This window comes from Ananas comosus, linkage group 18 (genome assembly GCF_001540865.1).
Source record: "Ananas comosus cultivar F153 linkage group 18, ASM154086v1, whole genome shotgun sequence".
Classification (NCBI taxonomy): Eukaryota; Viridiplantae; Streptophyta; class Magnoliopsida; order Poales; family Bromeliaceae; genus Ananas; species Ananas comosus.
The window spans coordinates 3634817-3642832 of NC_033638.1; the positions used below are offsets into that span (position 1 = coordinate 3634817).

Consider the following 8016-nt stretch of genomic DNA (forward strand, 5'->3'; position numbering starts at 1 on the left):
CGCGCCACGCGGAGCCCCGCCACGCGCGCCCGCCTGCCCGAGCCCCGCGCTCGCCCCTGCCTGCCCGCGCCCCGCGCTCACCCCTCCACGCTCGCCACCTGTTCCAAAACTGAGAATTCATGTATGTTATAGATAGATAATAGATTGTCAAAAATAAACTACCTCCATCATGCATCTATATTAATAGCGAAAGCTGTAAATCATGATCATGTGTCAAGTGCATCAAAGAAATATGTTATAAACAAAATTGTATAACCCAATCACACTGGCCGACGCATAAGTCGAGTCAAACCTGCATTACCGCATGCCTGATAACCACTCTGACTCACTGGCCAACCCACATGTGAGCTCCGCCGATTTTGGTGATATGGAACCCACCTAAAAAAGGCTCCAAGGTAGAGAATGATAGCTTTGGGACTCCCAACTAGAGAGTGAATTTCCCTGGACAGGATTCGGACGCCAATCCGCTGCGGGCACCCGAAACACCTTTAGGACCGTCTCTTGCAGGACTCTAGAGATATGGTAATATGAAGGAGACAAAATTGTTTTGAACTTGTAAGGGGATCTCAAAAAACAAGTAATTTTTGCTAGACCTGTATTGTAATATACCGGATTTTTAATATAACAGTAAGGGTAAATAAAAATAGTGTAAGATACTATTTTTATTGGACTTAGAGAAGTAAAATATAAGTCTGGAATGACATATGTGGAACTCGGAACGGAAACAGAAAATTTAGAATTTTCTGTAAGAAACGGGGCTGATATTTTAGCAAAAAATGTACAGTGTCAGAAAATTATGAAAATCTAGGAATATATCAGGATTATTTTTATGAGGCTAGATTTAAAGTTTCATGCCATTCTGACACCTGGAAAGTGGAAAATAAGCTATCTGTAATAAAATGTTAGTCGGTAGAGTTTTCGGTGACCAAAAAGGGACGAAATTGAAAGATTAAAATTTCTTTATTCTTATTAAGTTAAACCGACCCTGACTGTCAAATTTGAGCAAAAACGGACATTCAGAAGGGCTCCGACGAAAAGTATCAGATTCTGAGTTGGACTAAAATTTGTATGCTTAATATTTATGGACCTAAAGGCAATTGTGCATTTCTTAGTGACTAAGCTGCCAGGGGACCATTCTTATCCACTTCCTTTTATTCTATACGTATGAGAGAGAGAGGGAAAGGAAGAAATAAAAGGAAACGAAAGAGAAGAAAAAAAAAGAAAGTAGAGTATTTGATGCCGTTCGGCGAGCCGATCGATCCCCCGCGCGCGTTGAATTTTTCCGGCGCTTCGACTGCGAAGTTAGTATTTTATTATTATAGTTTCAAATCAGGTTTTTGCTGAATTCTTGGTTAAGAATGATGCTAGCTACTCTAGGAGAGGACTTTAAATGATTATAGGCTAGTAGTAGTATGTAAACAGCCTAGAGATTACATTAAATACAGCATATATGTACATAGGTGTGTATTTACACTAGTTGCTAGGGATGAAACCTAGGTTGGATTAGCTCTAATTTCTGAGTAGTAGGGATGTTATTTCCTGTATAAGGAAGTTAAACCTTGAGTGCTTGGACTTCTAGAGGTTATAGTACTATAGAGAACCTATAGTATGTTATTAGTTGCATAATATGTGTGTATGTATATACATATATGTATATATGTATAATGTTAAGAATGAAATCTGGAGTAAAGTAGCTTTAAAGATTGAACAAAGAAAATGAATTCCTTGCTGTAGAGAGGTGCTAAACAGGAGTTTCTAGGTTGTAAAGTTAGTATAGTTATGTGATCAGCCTAGAACTATACAAGGATAGCATGTATTCATATATGTATATATACAAATGGCTGATGATTAGGGATGGAACCTAAGTTCAATTGATTTCGAATTCTAAATTAGAATGATGTTAATAATCCCTGTTTAAAGAAGTTCTTTGCTGTAAAGAAGTAGTAAAGAAGTGGTTGCGTGTAGATTTAATTGAGCAGCAGATCAGGGAATTGCTGGTTTGGTGGACTTCTGGGCGCCCAAACTGAGAGGAAGCCTAGTGAAGCTTCAAATCAGGTAAGGGAATGGTACTTCCATGAATTGAGTAATAGGAATTATGAAAAAGGGATTGTAAGTACTACAGTTGCTTACTTAAAACCTGCATAGGTATACTGTGAAGAGAATTAAAGAAGCTTCAAATTAGAAGTAGTGAAATTGTTAGTGGAGCTTGAGATTGAGGTAAGAATTAGAATATTCTCTGAATTAGAATGCTGAAATTAACATTGGAAGTTATATAAGTCCTATACATGCTGTTTAAAATCTAGTTTGGAAACTAAGTGTATGGCATGTACATACTAGTTATAGGTCTGTACAGAGCTATAGAACTATAGATATATATGAGTTACTAGTGAAGTTGATGCATTAGTGCTGTCCTGAACTGAATGTGAAGCTGATTTCTAAGTAATTGAAGCTAAAAAATGAAACTCTAGGATGCTGGGAGCAACTTAGAAAGCTTCTAATTCAGGTAATAATAGAAATTATCCCTGAATTGAGTAGTGGAATGTTATAAAGATAATTTCTAAGTGAGTTGTGAAGCACAATTTCTGAAATTCAGCCTGAACTGAATTTCAGCATGAGAGGTATTTGTTATTGACCTGAGAACTATGTAATTGGACAGCAAATTAAGTCACTTATAATTATGTTATGATTAGGAGTTAGATTAGTTATTCTAGAAGAGTTCTAAGTATAAAAACTAATTGTTCTATGCTTATAATAGATGCTCGAAGAGGAGGTGAAATGCTGAAAATTCAGCATGAAGCAAGATTTCAGCATAATGCTGAAAATTAACATTGAGCTGAAACTTTTAAGTATTATGGCTTCTATGAGATTTGCTTCAAGTAAATACTTATGAGTAGTTGTTAAAAGGTGAAATTGAACTAAGACCATGATAACTTTATCTTAAAGTTGATAAGAAGTTTGAGAGTGAGATTATACTGATGTACATGTGGAAAGTATATNTTACATTACTTTTTACGCTACATTTTACTACTCTACTTACTAACATTATTATATCCTACACAATACAACAAACTATGGAAGGAATACGTTAGCAACAACTATTAACAAGGACAAACCTTGGAGAACATTAACATAACTAACGCTGCGGAACTTGCATGTCCCCTCTGAGACAGGCGCACGTCCCCTTTGGGACAGGCAAGCCGCCAGACAACCGCACGGGCTTAGGCTGGTTTCTCCGCCCGAGCCCCCGCACTGTCCATTCTACCTAGTCTCGTATTTCATCTCTTACCCTTTCACCAAATCTACTTGGATCCTCTGGGATCCTATCATTTGGTATCCTCTAATTCCGAGCACTCTCTGCTCCTGAACACTGAAAACCGCTTTCCAATTCCCTAACCCAACACAACATTTGGAGATTTTTCCTCTAATCTCCATCTAGGTTCCACAACAGATAAGAGTTGGCTCCCACAAGTACAACCTGCGCATGTTGTACTTTGGCTCACTACTCTTATCTACGGGAACATACTGAAAGCGGGCTAAACTCAACTACAGTTAACAAAGTACGAGCTGGATCTTCCAACTCTCAATCAACTCAACAATACAAGATCCATTACTACCGTGGCGCATCCGCTAGAAGCAAATCTAGCTGCGACCCACCCTGTTCACTACAGGGTCTCGTTAGGTTCTGCTCGCCTCTAAACCTTGAAGCGCTTGCCAACCGGTGTGAACACCCACACCACTCCGTTGCTCGTCTATACCACGTCGCCGTCGTCCTCCGACGATATGTGGTCCTCCTCGCTTAATTCTCTGAGGCCTTTTTTAACATCCACATTATATGGCTTTGAAGCCATTCGCTTGTAGCTTGGAACCAGTTTAACTGGTTTCTCGCTCCAACCATGTGAAGCCTTTCCGGCTTCCGCAGTTTATTACGTTTTCACGCAACGACCCCTAGAAGCTCTCGAAACCCTTAGTTTTAGACGTTTGACGTCCAAAAGACGAGAGCCCCTGGCCAGGGACCACCCTCTCTGGCCAGGGGCGTGCGCGTCTGTCACTTTCCCTCCTTTTTTTAGCCGATTCAGGGGCCACCTGTCGAGAGCCCTTGGCCAGGGACGTCCCTCTCTGGCCAGGGTAGCCCCCTCTGGCCTACGTAGCACGCACTCGGAACGACTGGCGCCCCTCTCGAGAGCCTCTGGCCAGGGAGCAGCCCCTCTGGCCAGGGAGCAGCCCCTCTGGCCAGGGGCTTGGACTTTTACCGGGTCAATCCCGTCACATTTTCTCATTTTCAACTCTCCGAACAAACGTGAATACGTTGTACACCCCGATACACTCCTCATACTCTCGAGAAAAGAGAGTAAAGAGTAGGTGTGTGGGAGAGTATAGAGAGAAAGAGAGAGATCTTCTGTTCTTCTCCTTCTTCTTTCCTTCCCTTTTCTTTCTCTTTCTCGCCCGAAACCGTCGGGAGTACTGGAAGTATTTCAAACTAGGTGGATAGAAGCTGCCTCTCTTACAGTAAAGCACCTAACACCTATGCACCTAACTGAGGCACCTTTGCGAGAAGCTCCACGACAGATGGAACCTCGCCCTGTTCCATGGGGATCGGCACATAACAAACTTTGTCAGCCGATTCCGCACCACCTTTCCATAAGCTGCCTTGGCTAGCGGATCATAAGGAGGTACCGTACCCTACTCAAAGCCCCTAACCATAGAAGATGACTGAAGGGGGCTGTCACTTTTCTCTTTCGAAGTCCTGTTCAAGTCCTTCGACGCCGTTCCTCTGGCGAGTCAATCTCTCATGCTTGTCCTTAAGAGGGATAGCACTTGATACAGGCCCTATACCTTGGACGACGACTGTTACAGTACCGTCCATACTCGGTAATTACGTCAATACACAAAGACGTATTACATTTCAACCACGCAACGTACGTAACTCGCACATTAATTAATGATGACAAATACATCATCGTATCATCCCAGGTTCACTCGCCTATTTACATTTATGGGCCCGTGCGAATACACCACTTTCGCAACGTGGACGGCCACGTCCATCTCTTGACCTACCGTGATCGCTCAACGATCACTACCAGATTACTACTCTAAGTGCCATCTCTACCCTCACTGCCTGATTGAGTGTCTCGTTACATATCGACTAACGCTCTCAACACTGTACTGTGAATACCTATGAGCTTACCAAGCTCATAAGTCCTACAACGAGGCTACCTTGCCAAACAACGGTTGATGACCGCGAAAACGGATCATCATGGAGCTTAGCTCCATCCACTCGGTATGAACACACCGGCCACACGTATCCGTTCTCAACGGATTACGACCTGTATCACACCTCGGGAAATCTCCGCACGCTATGTGCTCATATCAATGAGCACCTCACGCCTAAATCAAGTCAGCTTACTCACACAACCGTCATCGTGGACTCGTAACGATCCACACTTCGCACGGTGCCTAGTGAGCACCCCGACCACCGAGCGTGATCCACGTATCCTCGGCTATCACCATGCAAAACACGATATCTCGTACATCACGCTAACTATCATATGACTCTCACGCTCACACTGGGTTGGGCCCTTAGACATTGCCAAACCCTAGAATCAACGAGGACCAACCTCACACACGCTTAAGGGTTCACTCTTAAAGCGGGGTTACTACTAACCCAGACGTAACGCTCGCTCTCTGCGACGCATAACTCTTTCCAAATCCGCCATCCGGATGCATCCTAACCACCGGAAACCAGGTGGACACCTCTGGCTTCTCTCGCCAAACCGCCTATCGGAATAGCTCCTCAGACTGAGCTTAGGTGCTTACTTCGCGAGCACACTCGAGCAACGCTTTTATCAAGTTACAACTGACACCGTATACCATAGTCTTCTACTTCACGAGAACCACTCTGGAACTCGATCACCGCTCGGTATACCTTAAACTCCTAAGCTTAACCCTACGCGGCTCCACCCGGTAGAGTGCTATTTCAATTCCCAGACACGCTTTAATCTCGTGAGTGCTGCCTCGCTACGTAGCCACTATAACGAAGATTCGTTACAGCCACTAGTTTAACCTTCCATAAGGGTCTTCCTTCCAGTTACGTTTCTTTTCAAGAAACACACAGCTCACCGTCCACCACAATCCCGCGTATCTCAGCAGCTCAAAGCTGAACGCGATGGGGGGATCTCACTGCCTCTGGCATTATGTGAAACACTCTACACGTAACGTTTCAACCTACGCAAACCATAGTACTCGAGGCATCATCAAGAGAACCTAAGAGTTGAAGGTTCCTCATATGTTCGGTAAGGCTTTGTCTTTTCATGTTGTAGCTACGAAAAGAAAAGAAAAGATTATGGGGATTCTTCGGCTTAGTTCCACGACGATAGACTTAGAGACGCCATGCTTTAAGATTGATTCCTCTACCTGTTACATTATATGGTCTAAAAATTATATTGTCTATTCTTATTTATTTTTATCACATTCTTTGATAAAAATAATCTGAATCTCTTCATTTTGTATTCAGTCTTTACTGAACACGCCTTTAGCCTTGCTTTTGTCTTCTAGATCTTAAAAGACATTCTTTGTCCTGTCTTTTTATTCGTCTTTTACGTGTCAGAGTCTTTTAATACTTTTAGCTGCTTCTATAGTCTTTATAAAAATACTCCGATCTAAATTTCAAAGTATGTTAAGACTGTGGGTCTTTCACTCTTTATTTTANTTTGAGCTTGGTGGTGGTCGCTCCACCCAAGCAGTGCACTCCGGAGGTTGTCACATGATGAGCTAAAGTATTTGCCCATGGACTAAAGTACCTGTTCAGCAGACGATCCCGTCGGGATGCAGCTTAGGGCCCGATTATCAGGGATTGCGTTGGTGAGTTATTGTTAACCAAAGGGTTAACCAGTGGATTGGATAAATTCAGTAAAAGCATGCATGCATATTTATCCGTTTTCATATCTGTTACTTCTTTCAACTTTGTACAGGCATTGTAGTAGTTACATGTATAGTTGGTTACTATCTGTTTTACTTTTCTTGCCTATATATGCCTGAATAGACCTAGTGGGTGAGTCGGCGAGGTCGGCGGCCGAACCCACCGGGAACTTTTAGTAGTTCTCACACCACTAACTATACAGGTTCTAGCGTGAGCGTTGTGGCCGAGGATCGCGGCGAGAGCCGAGCAGCCTAGCTAGTGGACACCCGAGTTCTAGTGGTATACCATTTTGGTTTCATATTGCACGTAATGATGAACAGAGAGATATGTAAATGAAAATGTAAATGATGTAAATAACTAAATGTTCAGTTATTCAGTTATATATAGTTTAGTGTTAAACGTTTTAAATTACAGTGAATTTCATGTATAGTTAGCTTACTATCACTTGTGGTTGTTGCTTGCCCTCGTGCAAGCCATGCATATTGAAATGTTATCCTGGGAATTGTTTATTTCTTTATACATGTACTCGTTGTGGTTGAGCCTTGGGCGGACAGAGGAGGTTCTGTCCGTTCGGCGTCTGTGTACGGGCCCGGATCGACCAAATTGGCGATAACGGGACGTGACAGATAAAGTGGTATCAGAGCAAGTGATAGTGAAAGTCTAGGATGGACCTAGGGACCTTAGGATGGAAAACTATAAGGATCTAGGTTCGTGAGAGACGAGAATTTTGGTAAGTGGCGAAAGGTTAAACCGATTGGGTCGTGTGTTGTATACCTCTATAAAGGATCTTAGAGGTAGATTCAAGGAATAGTGTATTCTCAGCAGGGAGTGTTCATGTTGGGTGCACACAACATGAAACCGAGTGATGAGAATAGGCTTCCTTGTATGACTTTCGCCTGATTTGAGTCTGGGTTAACGATAGTCGTTTCGTGTTTGACCTTGAAGGTCAAGAATTGGTCGCGTTGTTGCGTATTTAGTGGTCGTGTGTGGTTGATCTCTAATGAGATCGATATGGTTCGGGATGAGTGGAATCCCTGAATTGACCGAGCTTGGAGGAAGCTCGAAGCTTTGAGATCGGTTGGTCACGCCGTGGTAGAGTT

The 8016-nt window shown here is 42.8% G+C and overlaps 1 long non-coding RNA gene across 1 annotated transcript; it reads left to right on the forward strand.

Moving 5' to 3' along the window:
* LOC109724384 lies at window positions 6714–7354 on the forward strand. Its single transcript, XR_002219917.1, has 2 exons — window positions 6714–6858; window positions 7119–7354. It is a non-coding gene; the product is annotated as an uncharacterized LOC109724384 (long non-coding RNA).